Genomic DNA, 13,270 nt, shown 5'->3' on the forward strand with positions numbered 1-13,270 from the left:
TCGCCCACCACCCAAGCCCCGTCACCCAGGGCAAGCAGGGCAGGGCGCGGCAGAACTTCTCTCCCTCGTTATCTCAGAACCCACCTAACACCCTCCATCCCGCCTCCTGGCTTGCAAAGCCTAAAACATTCACTATCTAGCCTTTTACAAATTAAGTTGGAGACCCCCGTGTTAAATTCTCATAAACACTTTGGCCGGGAGCGGAATCGTAAAGATGATGCAGGGGCTGGAGACGGGGAAGCCCCGAGAGCCTACGCCGGGAAATCAGAAGGAAGACACAAATCGCATCTTCACACGCCAAATACACACGCTCGGGAGCACCGCATGCATTTGCGACGCTCTGGGTCATTTGCACGCCCGCCGTGGTTATAGGTGGGGATTTGAAGGCCACCTACTGGGCACGAATAGCCTCCACTCATTGGAGACGATCAGTCACACTCCAACCGGGTGGCGACACCGTGCCGGGCAGCACCGCGCACGACACTGGCCAGAGGACTTGAGGTTCACGGAAAGGTCTTCTCTGCCACAATTTTCACACTCGTGGCGGAGCAGAGTTTCTCAACCACTCAGGGGTGGGGACTGTCCTGCGCGTGGTAGGATGTGTCCTGGTATCCCTGGCACCTATTCTTGCAACGGGTCCCCGATCATGTCCCCCTCAAAAAATACGTCCAAGTGGGGGCCCCTGGGTGGCTCAGTCGGTGAAGCGTCCAAATTCTGCTCAGATCGAACCCCACGTTAGGCTCTCTGCCGTCAGCACAGAGCCCGCTTCAGATCCTCTGTCCCTTCTCTCTCTGCCCCTCCCCCCCCTCAAAAGTAAACACTAGAAAGAATTAAAAAAAAATATGCCGGGGCGCCTGGGTGGCTCAGTCGGTTAAGCGGCCAAATTCGACTCAGGTCATGATCTCGCGGTCCATGAGTTCGAGTCCCGCGTCGGGCTCTGTGCTGACAGCTCGGAGCCTGGAGCCTGTTTCGGATTCTGTGTCTCCCTCTCTCCGACCCTCCCCTGTTCATGCTCTGTCTCTCCCTGTCTCAAAAATAAATAAAACGTTAAAAAAAATTGAAAAACAGTAAAAAAAAAAAAAAATATGTCCCAGGCCTAACTCCCAGTACCTGTAAATGGGACCTCATTTGGAAATAGCATGTTTGCAAATGTAGTTAAGGTAAGGATCTCGGGATGAGATCATCCCGGACCTAGACCTTAAATCCAATGACAGGTGTCCTTAGAAGAGAAGGAGAGGGAGATGTGAGGCACAGAGACATGGGAGGCGGTTGGGCAGGGGTGGGGGATGTGAAGTTGGCGGCAGCGTCGGGAAACGAACACAATCCGCTAGACAGCGGGAGCGCCCTCCCCCAGTTGTGACCGTGCAAAATGTCTCCAAATATTGCCAAATGTCCCCCGAGGAGCAAAGTCATCCCTGCCTGAGAACCACTGTGTCGGCCTGCCACTTCTAAACTCCAAAGAGAAGCAATCTTCTGATCTAAAAGGAAGGACCCGGGGAGTCCATAAAGGCTAGGCACACAAAGCAAACAAAGCAAACCGCAGCCAGGAGCGCCGGCGTGCCGGGAACACGGGGACGGCATCTGTTGGCTAGACGCGCTCTCCGAACGAACCGCCGCTGGACGCAAGCCGGAACCCTTTTTAACGCATTTTGATCACTAAGACCCCGGGACAACGATCATCTTCAGTTCCTGGCGAGGTGGGAGGTGAATCCAGCATCCTGGAAACAAAAGGGACGCCCAGAGACCCTCCCTTCCCAGAAGAGTGTTTCAACAGTTCACGGAGGGGCTGCTTTTGCGAACAAGGGCTCCTGGCTCCTGACTCTTGCGTCTTCCACCGCCAGTTAAAGGCAAATGCTGACTTCATCTCTACCTCTGGGAACAAACTTGGGCCATTTCCAAAAAAAAAAAAAAAACAGCGACTGACTGTCATTACTGGTGAGAGGCACGGGCTCAAGAACCAGGGGGGCCCGGTTGCGGAGTAGAGCTCTGCCGGACGCCAGCCGAGCGAGCCCCTCGGGCCCCCGGCCCTCCTGGCCTCTCGTGTACAGACTGCACAATCCGTACGTGGAGCCCTCAGCTCCGAGTGAGTATTCGAAAGCATAATGAACTCAAAAAGTGCTCAGCCTGGAGTTTTGACAGGTGGCGTAAAATGTTCAGGAAGTATTTGCTATTATCCAGAATGAAGCAGGTTCTCGAGTAAGCCAACCAATTTGCTGGGAACGTAAAAGTCACTGGTGCGCTGAAGCCGCCAACCCCTCGGCTTCGGAGTGGACAGAAACAGAGAGCGCTCAGGCAGAGAATTCTCAATTATCTGGATGAGGGATTACCCACAGATAGCCGTTAATCCAGAAATAACTGGCCCGCCATCGGCGGCCGCCGCGAACAGCACACCTGTTCCCGGCTCGCCCACCTGCGTGTGGGGTCAGGGTCTCTGCCCCGAGAAGCCACCGGCCGGTGATCGAGAGCAGACCTCAGAGGGCCGCCAGCCCCCACCTTGATTTGGTTAGAGTTAATCCACAAAGCCGATTCCAAAAGTCACTGAAAATAGCCTGCCAGCCATCACAGTTATGTCAGATCCCCAAAAAGTCATTCAGAAATACATAATTTAAAATTTTTGAAGGGCGCCTGGGTGGTTCAGTCAGTTGAGCGTCTGACTTTGGCTCAGGTCATGGTCTCGCCGTTCGTGAGTTCGAGCCCCGCGTCGGGCTCTGTGCTGACAGCTCGGAGCCTGGAGCCTGCTTTGGATTCTGTGTCTCCCTCTTTCTCTGCCCCTGCCCTGTTTGTGCTCGCTCACTCTCTCTCTCTTTCTCTCTCTCTCCCTCTGCTGTAACAAGTTACCACAAACTTAAAGCTTAAAACAACACAAATTTATTAGCTCCCCATTCTAGAGGACAAACGTGTGGAGAGGTCTTACGGGCTTAAGTCAAGCTATCAGCAGAGCTGTATTCCTTCTGGGGGCTCTAGGGGACAATCTGCTCCTTATCTTTTCTAGCTTCCGAAGGCCGCCTGAGTTCCTTGGCTCGTGGCCCTGCACAACCGCAATGTGCTTCCATCATCCCATCTCTGACTCTGACACTCCTGCCTCCCTCTTAGAAGAACCCTTATGATGACACTGTCCCCGACCCCAATAATTCGGGATCATCGCCACCTCTCAAGATCCTTAACTGAATCACGCCTGCGAAGTCCTTTTTTTCCGTGGAGGGTAACATATTCGTGGCTGCAGGGGACCCAGTCGTGGACAACTTTGGGAGCCAACGTTTGTGTCTACCACGGTGTGGAAATTCTGACGAAACATACATCTAATCCAGGGTGGGCGTAATCGTGTTAGATCATAAAACAAGAACTCTCCGGTTCTGGCATTTCTAAGATTGCGACTGGAATCATTCTTCATATACGTGAATGCGCTCAAGGGATCTAATGCACACAGAGGTCAGGATGCATATGCGATTGGAGTCGTGGTCAAGGGCAGCTAAGGAAATACGTGTGCAGTCTGGACTGGGAGGTCCAGTGGAGGAGTCAGCTGGTCTCCGAGAAATCAGGGAAGTCTTGGTGGAGTAACGAGAGCGTCAGGGGCCAGTTAGTGAAAGAGCGGGGACGCCCGGCTGTCCGGGCTGTTAGGGACCCAGACACAGGGTGACGCACCAACCAGTGACTGAAGGGAGCTACTGAACACCCCAGCCGCCTTGTCCCTTGTGGGGGTGATAGCCTGGAAGTGAGAGCTCTCCACTATCCCCCGTGTCCGCAGCTGCCCACGGCAGCAACTTGCCGGGTAACTCCCTTTGCTGGCTGCCTTCCCCTCTCTCCCCCTCCTCCCCATTCCCTTGCGCTGTTTCCTGGCGTCGCCTTGCAAATGAATGACTGGCACTTGAACCTTCGTCTCGGGGCCTGCTGTTGGGGGAATCCAGACCGAGGCAGCCCCTACCTGTGCCGACAACGGTAACTCAAGGAGAGTAAGACACTTTCCCCGCTGCCTGGCGTCACGGAGTGCTTGGGAGTGAGGACAGAATCGCTGTGCTTCGGGAGACACCCACTTGCCAGGTGGACAAGTGACAACCAGAGAAGGCAAGGGGTAAAAGAGTTGAAGACCTGAACCTTCTGACACGACCCGAGACACCAAAGTGTATCCCTGGGCCCAGCGTCCCCATTTAATTTGTTTGAGTCTGACCTTACTTCATAGCCACAAACGCTTTCTGAGTCCTATAAATATACAGTGCACTAGGCTGTAAGGCTTTGGGATAAGACCAAGAAGAAAAAGATATATTCCCAGTCAGTGGTGTGCCGGTAAACGTTCCCCAATGGGGGCGCAGGGGTGGGGCGAAACCCGGTTTACGGTATCTGCCTTTTTGTGTGGCGTAAAAATTCCCACCATAACCCGTTTCAAGCTAGGAACGTGACAGCAACCGGCTGGCAAAAGTCCTGCAAATTTCACCATCGGTCTTGGGAACTGGTACAAGTTCATGACACCAGTGCACAGGAATCTGTAACGATATTAAGTGCGTAGTCTAGGTAGACTATCTACCTTATCGGACGACCCCAAAGTGGAAAATGACTCAGTACCACAGAGCTTTGTTTCTTACTCCCATGACAGTAAAGGGCAGGTGACAGGGAGCTGGGGAATCCTCCTCCAAAGTCATTCAGAGGCTTCCAAGATCACCCTGGTCATCTCCCTCCCAACCCAGGAGAGCAGAAGACTGCAGCAGATTGCACACGGGAAGTTTTCCACGGGCCTCGTTTCTGCTCACATTCCACTGGCTAGAACCTGTACATGGCCACACCTAACCGCAAGGGATGCTGGGAGACGTAGGCGTGTCGCATGCCCAGGAAGAAAAAGAGAGCGCAGACTTGTTGGGCATTGGCTCTCTCTGCACAATCACATTTTTGAGCACTCGTGTTGTGTCAGGAACCGCGCTCGCCACGTTGATATGGACAGAAGAATTAACATCCTGGAGAGATGAGAGCTTCACCGCTACAGAGATGGTGGCTGGGGGTGACCTGATCCTAAGTCAGAAACCAGCTGAGTCGGTTCTCCTTTGACAAGACATAGCTCTCAGTCTGGCCCCTTCAGACACTGTCTTTTGTCTTACTGGCGAGCTTCGGGAAGAATGGATTCTTCCGGGTACGGAATGGGGCCCCACGAGCCTCGGCAGCCGCGAAGCAGGGTCCAAACGGTTGGTTGATATTAGGTACTCAGCTATGCATGGTATTTCTTCTTTTCATAAACTATGAATTAGCATGCTTATTCCTCCAATATCGTTCCCCAGCATTTTGCCTCGGCCTCCTCAAATCCCCAAGAAAGGAGTCAAGTGGCAAACGGTGCCCTGGGATTTGCCGAGAAACCCAGAGTCTCCCCGTGGGGGTGTTTGTGCTGGTGAACTTCACCTGTCCTGGATGTCACAGCTGAAAGCAACTTTTAGCAGAACCACCTCTCTAAAGGTCACGACGCTCTTTCTACGTATATATTTTTACTCCCCTTCAGATGTGGTTATTAGACGCACCTTTTGGATATTTTTCTACGAAGTACACAGAATCACTTAAAGTTCTTATATCTAAAAGAGAGAGAATCTATTAACCAAATCCAGAAATACTGAAATTTAATCTCATTTCTATTCTCTCTCAACATTGAACAGCAAAAGAACTTTCCAGTCAGTGGGGCATTTCTCCCTTTGATGTGACACGTTCAGTAAAGTCATGGGCACGGATTTCCCGAGCCGTTAGTCTGTGCGGCATTTAGAGCCTGCCACACTTCTTTCTGGTTCAGTTTGATCAAAGGTACACCAGGACACATAGGGTCTGCAGACTCTGCTTTCATATTTGGTCTTTGGAAATTCAGGGTCTCTCAACTGAGCAGCCCTTCTCAGGCCATGAAACACCATGCCGATTACCATTTTCTTCTGACGCGGAGTGTTTTATGTGACATTTTACACAATGGTGGATGGCTCTCTTTGGGGGAAACGCTCTCTGTCTCCAGAAAACTCTGCCACGATGATTTTCTCGATTTATTCCAAAAGGTCACAACTAAAGAGCAGGTCCTCGGCGCTTCTCCGTTCTTCAAAAATATGTAATCACTGATTATCGTCACCGTACGTGATACCAGAACTGACACTGAAGAAAAATAATGGAAACATCGCTCCATGACCTTGAGAAACTCGCAGATTTGAGCAAGAAAGCAAATCCCAGGTTTCCACCTTCGGAATTCCCACTTTGCAAATCAATACTCCACGTTAGCTCTGGGCCGAAGAAAGGAAATAGAGTCACAAGTGACCCCATCTGTCTCCAGGGACCGTGCTTTGGAACTTGACGTTAAGCTACTGTGGAAATCGAGGCCTGCTCTCATTAACGCTCAGAGTCCGACTTGAAGGTCCAAGTGCAGACGTGAACCCGTGGTGAGCTCACACAGCCCCGCCCATCCTGGAAACAGCACGTGCGTGGCAGTTACACTCTCTAGGTCCAGTAATTGCAAAACCAAAGCCCAAATCAGATGATGTGATTTCACCCACCAACAGTCCCTGCTCCGAGCCTGTAATCGTTGTTTACATTTTCCCACGTCAGTCTGTGGGAGCCCCTCTCTGCTTTTCCTCTCCCGTTGGCAGCTGGTGCTGTGAACGTTTGGTTGAAACAAACATTCTTTCCCGGGGCATGCACATCTGTCCCCTCGCTCTGGGCGGCCGGTGCACAGACTTGAATTATGCATGTTTTGGTGCGGTTTTCACGTTGGGAAGGGCAACGCTTTGGGGGGGAGGCTCCGAGGGGGACTGAAGATGAGGCCAGATTCTTCTTCTCCCCTCCACAATGAGGTGTCCCTTCGCCTTGACTTGACTGACGATGCCTCTCTGGGCACAACTGGGAGCTCACGTTACAGTAGGACTTCTGGGGCCTTTGAAGTCCCAGCTGCAGGGGCAAAGCCCATAGCGATTAGGGGCCAGCCCTCCCCCGGGAAGGACACGGCTGCGCACTTGAACCCAAAGCGCAGTGAGAAAGGAGCACCTGGCTGAAATGGAAGCAAAGAATGCGACTTTGGCTCCGAGCAGAAGGGGGTTCATTTAATCCCACAAGAATGTTCATTTCTACACAGTGCTGGATTCAGAAAAACCCAAACTTCAGAAAATAAACACGAAACCAAAAAAAACAAAAAAAACCTTCAGACCTGCCAACACAGCAAAGGAATATGCCTGAGTTCCCTCTAACACCGTCGGGGCGCCAGCGCGAAAAGCAGGTCAGCAGAGGCTCATCTCGGGATGACGGGGAGATGTTTTCCTTCTTGTCGCCCTGGTGTCACCAAGCTTCCGCAGACGCCCGCACAGTCTCACTCTCTCCATCCCTTCCCTCGCCCGCTCTGGCCGTCTACACCCAGGCCTCGTTTCCCAGAGGCGGTGCCTCATCCAGGTGTGGGCGCGTGTGCACGCGTTCTGGTTTTAGCATCCTCGCTCCATCGGCGCTTTCCCATCACCTTAGACCGGCGGTTCTCACACGGGAGCCGCACCCCAATGGGCCGGAGGGCTCGTTAACACACGGGTGGCAGGGCTCTGTCCCCCAGCTTTCTGAACCACCAGGTCAGGGTGGGGCCGAGGGCGTCTTTGCATCTCTAACAACCTGCCGGCTGACTCTGATGTTGCTGGTCAAGAGACCACACTTTGAGAATCACGGGGATACCCCAACCCGCTTGACTCTGAGACCGATCGGAGCTAAGGTGAACTGTCGTGTTGTTGGAAAAGGTCCCTGGACTGAAAGTCGCAAAAAGAGCCAAGTTTGAGCTCTAGTCAGACCACCAACTAGCTATGCGACCTTGGGCAAGTCCCTGGAGCCCAGAGGTTCTCAATCTGCACCACGCTTTGGGGTCACACGGCAGCCCTTTCTAAAGGGGATGCCAGATCGCACCCGCGACGCATGGCACCAGGGCAGCCGCATGCCATAAACGCTTTACGGGTGACTCTCCTGTGCTTCAACCTCTCTGAGCCCCAGCTTCGCCCTCTGAACGATGCGTATGATCCCTTTTACCTCACGGGACCACTGAGAAGGAAAAGCATAAATAAATATTGAAATCCCTTCATAAATGACAGAGAGCTGGTCAAACAGAGGGTAGGTGTTACTTTCCCCGGCAGAAAACATATTTAAATTGTAACGGAGGTCACCAATACCTCCGCTGGTATCCAAGCAGGACAGATAGTTTCTGGCACAAATGAAGCTGTTGGAGAAGCTTGGAGGATTAGGAGAGCGTTTTAAAAGCGTCTCTCTTTTCCACCCAGTGTAAGAAAGTTCAATTATTCTTGGTAACTACCCAGTGCTTTGGTGACCCTAACGGACTCTAAGCCAGGAGTCGGCAAACTTTTCTGCAAAAGGCCAAATACCCGCCAACAGCTGGGAGCCTGCTGGGGATTCTCTCCCTCCTTCTTGCTCTCTCCCTCTCTCTCAAAATAAATACACTTAAATACATAGAAGGCTGAATAGCAAATACGGTAGCGTTTGCTGGCCTTGCGCAGCTCTCTTGCAACAGCTGAACTCCGCCATTGTAGCCTGACGGCAGTCCCAGGCGACTGGCAAGAATGGGTGTGGCTGCATGCCAATAAAACTTTATTTGCAGCAACAGGTGGCAGGCCGGGTTGGGCCCGCGGTACTGTAGTTTGCCAACGGCTGCTCTGAACTTTCCATGAAGATACAAAAAATGTTCAAGGTCGACTCAAGGAAGCTACCGGGCATCTTTCGGGTGAAATGTTGCAAGCGAAGAGCCGCGCTCTGTTTGCGCTCCGGTGTGCAGGCTGGCGGCGGGCTAACGGAGGGCCAGGCAGGGCACACTGTAGGAGGGTCGGAAGAGCAGCCTTCCGAATCACCGGTTGGCGCCGGGTGTATGCCCAAATAAGATGACTGCAGTCTTCCCGGGCACGCAGCTAGTTCTCAGAAAGAAAGAGGTGGATGTCCCCGCCTGCCTGACATTGTTGCTTTCTGCTTCAAGGCGGGGGACACTCTTTCCCGGCCACCCAGAGCACGTACACCCTGTCTTTGCCTAACACTACAGATCTGCAACCAGCTTGATGAAAATCTCACCCACACTATCCCAAGGCAGGGTCCCTGTGTCCACGCTTTGTAAACCCCAGGCTGCCCTCTGCACAATTAGAGTGGGGGGCGGGCTGCCCCTCTCCCCCCGCCCGCAGACGCAGAGCATCACGCGGCCGTGCGGTGACCGGGACGGTCTGGGGGCTGAGAAGTCAGACTCAGGGACCCCACGCCAAGTTGCTCTCCGCCTCGTTCCTCTGGACAGGCTCCTTCGGGGACCCAGTCACCACAGCCACTGCTGCTTCCTGCCCTGGAAGTCCCCCTTAGAGATCTGAGAGCTGGAAGTCAACTTGCTCAAACGTTACTCTGCACACAAAACCCCTGGAAAATGCAGATTCAGACTCAGCAGGCCCGAGCGGGGCTCAGACCACTGCCCTTCCCACCAGCTCTGGTGATGCAGGAGAGGTTAGTCCCTAAATGTCATTCTGGTTGTCAAGCAGAAGGAAAGGCCCTTGCCTCACAGATGATGTGCTGTAAGTCCCGTCAAAGGGGAGTCACTTCTCCCAGGCCCCTCAGCTCTGAACAGAAACTCCTGCCCCCAAAGCAGCGCTTCCCAAGGACTGGTCTTTGCGACCCTGGTCTTTCTAATTCGCTAACCACGGGAGCCACGCTTTCTGCCGGGGGGGGGGGGGGGGGGGGCGGGCCAGAAGCATCCTGTGGACACTTTGGAAAGCGCACCCCCCCACCCCTCCCCAGCCCCCCCGCACGCAGACCCACGGGGCGGGTTCTCCCATCACTGTGGAGACTCCCACCCCATGAGCACCTCGCTCCCTCCCTGGAGGGATGGAAATAGCCCGCAGCCACTCCTGGAAATGCTCATCTTTCTGGGGACAGGCTGAAGTTTGAGAAATGTCAGGAAAGGAAACCAGCCCATCAAAAGGAAGCTAGCTCCAATTTCCGCTCGGGTCGGTACCCGCTGGGAACAGGTGGGAGCCCTGAGTGAGCGCGTGTGAAATGAACATGGGCCCGCGCAGAAGGAAGGAATGTTCCACCACCAGCAAGCGTCCTCTGGATGCAACCTGTCCCGGGCAGCCTGCAGGACGAGAGTTTATGTATGTGTTTCCAATTTCTCTGACAGAGCCTGTTTAGATTGAGGGCGGCCGTTTAATCTTTGAAATATGTGTTCCATAACAGATCCTGGAATCGCGTGGAAATTGATCTTCATTCCGTGAGCCAAACCCTGACGAAAGGGGTTTGGAAATCCCCACAAGGTGCTCTTTGCTTATTGTTCATTGGGAAAGAGAAGACCATTTCTTTAATGAAACGCGACGTGGAGGGCCTGCCAAGAAGAGACACTCCCGCTCTACCTTCCCAGATGGTAGGTAGCTTCTTTCTAGCCAGTTAACTACCAATGAACTGGGGACAAGCTGTAACGATGGGCGTGCCGGGCTCCCCTGCGCTCGGCCAGAGCACGGGTCCCAGGAGGACGTGGAGGTCTCCGGTCCCGTCTCGGTCCTGTCTCAATTCGCGAAAGCCCAGGAAGAAGCCCGTCGACCCCCGGACGTTTCTCTGCAAGGTCATTCTTGGTCGCTGTAGCTAAGCTCCCAGAGTTACAACTGATGGGTCGTCACCTTTCAGACAGATCCTGTTCGTTCGTTCTCCCCCTCTGGTTTTTAAACTACATCGTGTTGAGGGGAAATAGCCAAGGCCCACAAAAGGCTGGTCTTTGAGGAGTTTTACCAATGAGACTTATTTCTACATCAACACCGTGCTAGAGAGGTTTTTCCGTCTGGAGGTACAGCAGTATTGGGTTTTCCGTGGTCTGACAATAAGGAGCACAGTCTTGTGACTTGTGACCTCTCGTTCCACATCTTAGGCCAATCAATAGTTCCGTTACCCCCCACACCTTCTTATGCTTTTCTCTTCTCCGGGCCAATACAAAGCTACGGAGAACTGGAATTTCTCACCGAGTTGTTTCTTTTCTAAGCATTTCCCGTTAATTTGGAGTCAGTGAGACCTTTTCGACACCCCTGAAGAGATCTGAGTTTTTGTTTGTTTTGTCTCATTTCGGTGGTTTGGAAATGACTGTAGAGCCTGGAAAGAAGGCAGCTGGTCAGCCCGACGTGTGTCACTTTTCGGGGTCTTAAAATTCAACCAAAGCGCAGGTCCTCTGACAACACAAAGTCGGCTTCCAACTAGAGCTGCCGGGAGGGCTCCGTAACGTGAGAAGATGAGACGACCCACCGTTTTCATGGTCTGCTCCGTGCCACGTGCCTTGCGTACAGCCAGTCTCTCGCCGAACTCCCGCGGCCGTGCCGTTGTCACGGGCCACAGCTCAGTCTACAGACACGGGATCATCTAGGCTCGGGGAGGTTTGACCCCTTCGCAGCGCCACACAGACACGAGGCAGTGGCGCTGGCATTCAAGTGCGGTCCTATCGGCGTGTGAGTCGGCGAGCGCGACTCCCTGAAAATTCGATACTGCAATTCTGTCAGAACGCTGGTTGTTTGTTCGTAGGGTATCTGCACTGTCAGCACGGGGCCCGACGTGGGGACTCAATCCCACGAACCGGGAGATCGTGACCTGGGCTGATATCCAGAGGCAGACGCTCAACGGACTGAGCCGCCCAGGGGCCCCTCGCCCCCAGCTGTACCATTTTATATCCACTCCACCGACAAATGTGTTGGCTCTGCCTCGGAAGTATATCCAGAATTCAAGAGTGTCTCTGGGGCAAGCTTCCATCGTAACTCGTGTATTTGGAACGGCCTCCGAGCCAGCCTCCTGGCTTCCAGTCCTGCTACACAACAGCCAGAATGGTTCTTGTACAGCGCAAGTCAAAGCACGTCGTTCCTCTTCAACCCCGTATCTGTACCTGGCCCTAGGGACTCTGAAGCATCTGTTTGTGTTAGCTTCCTCCCAAGGGAAAAGCAAAACCAACTTCAAATACCCGACGCTCCCTCCCTCGAGCGCCACCCATCCTGCAGCCCCCGCCCCTGGTGGGACCCCAGGAAGTTAGGCCTGTTTATACCTCAGGCCATTTGCACTCGCTGGCCCCTCTGCTGAGGACAATGCTCCCTAAGTGGTCCCCAGGCTGGCTCCCTCCCCTAATTAGAAGGGACTCCCCCCACTGCCTCTTTGAGGTCGTCAAAGGGATGTGGGCATTCTCTGTGTTTTTCCCTTCAAATTTTTGCGAAGCGGAAAACTAAAAGAAAACTGTTGGGGAAGGACATAACTCAAACCCTTGTGATTCCCAAAGTGATAGATAAAGAGCTTGAAAAGAATTACTAGACCGCTGCCCAACCTGTCCTCCCTAGCGTCTGTGCACAGGGCAGAAACACAGATGGCCTGGGGACAGCGGTCCTACCCCATCCTTGGAAATACACAGCGCCAAGTCTGAACTGTTACCTAGCTGTCACCCACCAGGCTAAGAGCAAGGGATTTTAGAGCTGACCAAACTGTTCCATCTGGGCACAAACACGCTGCAAAATCAGTATCTCTCCCATCTACAACTTGCTGCTTGAAGACTGTGCTCGTTTTATTTTTAAAAGGAAAGTTCAAACACTTAATTTTTAGTAAGGTGCCAACGTTTACACAGAGGGTTACAATTAAAAAAAAAAAAACCACCACATTGCTCTGTGGTCGTTCCAACACCAAATGCGAACAGATCTCATAAAAGTCGCACGTAGGCTCATTCCCGGCACACCTAGGACGGCAAATAAATAGTTATTACTGCGTCAGCGAAAATGGAGTCTGGTTAATGTCCCCAAGTCACATATACATGCTCCCCCGTCGTGTAAATCATTTCAGAGGCTTGTGTTTCTCATCTTTTCCAGCTCGGCGTCTGATAAGGAGTCCTGAGCAGATCTGCACTTGTCGATGATCCAAAGTAACCAGTCCTCCCCTCAGTGAAACGAATTCCCCAGTTTCTGTGGCTTACCGGGGCCAAATCGAGATCTTACTGAGAGGTCTTCTCCTTTGTAAGGTCTTTGGGGAGTACCAAACAGAAAGTTAAGCTGGCCTGGTTCTGAGGAACAGCGAACACCGAGTATTGATTTGCTTCTAACACATTTACCTTTCCATAAATGCCACCCACGCACCTGCATTCCCGGGGGGGGGGGGGGTGCACCGAAACACGCAAGAAATTCATGTGTCCCTCTCGGGATGTTCTTTATGATGTCTGTCCTTCTACAACACGTTTCCTTACTAGTAGAGAGGGGGAGCAAGAAATAGGTTGAAGTGCTCCGTTAGAGAACTCCGTTTCTGTCCCGCATTTATGTTTCTT

Source organism: Panthera pardus, unplaced genomic scaffold, assembly GCF_024362965.1.
Source record: "Panthera pardus isolate Hobbes unplaced genomic scaffold, ASM2436296v1 HiC_scaffold_27, whole genome shotgun sequence".
NCBI lineage: Eukaryota > Metazoa > Chordata > Mammalia > Carnivora > Felidae > Panthera > Panthera pardus.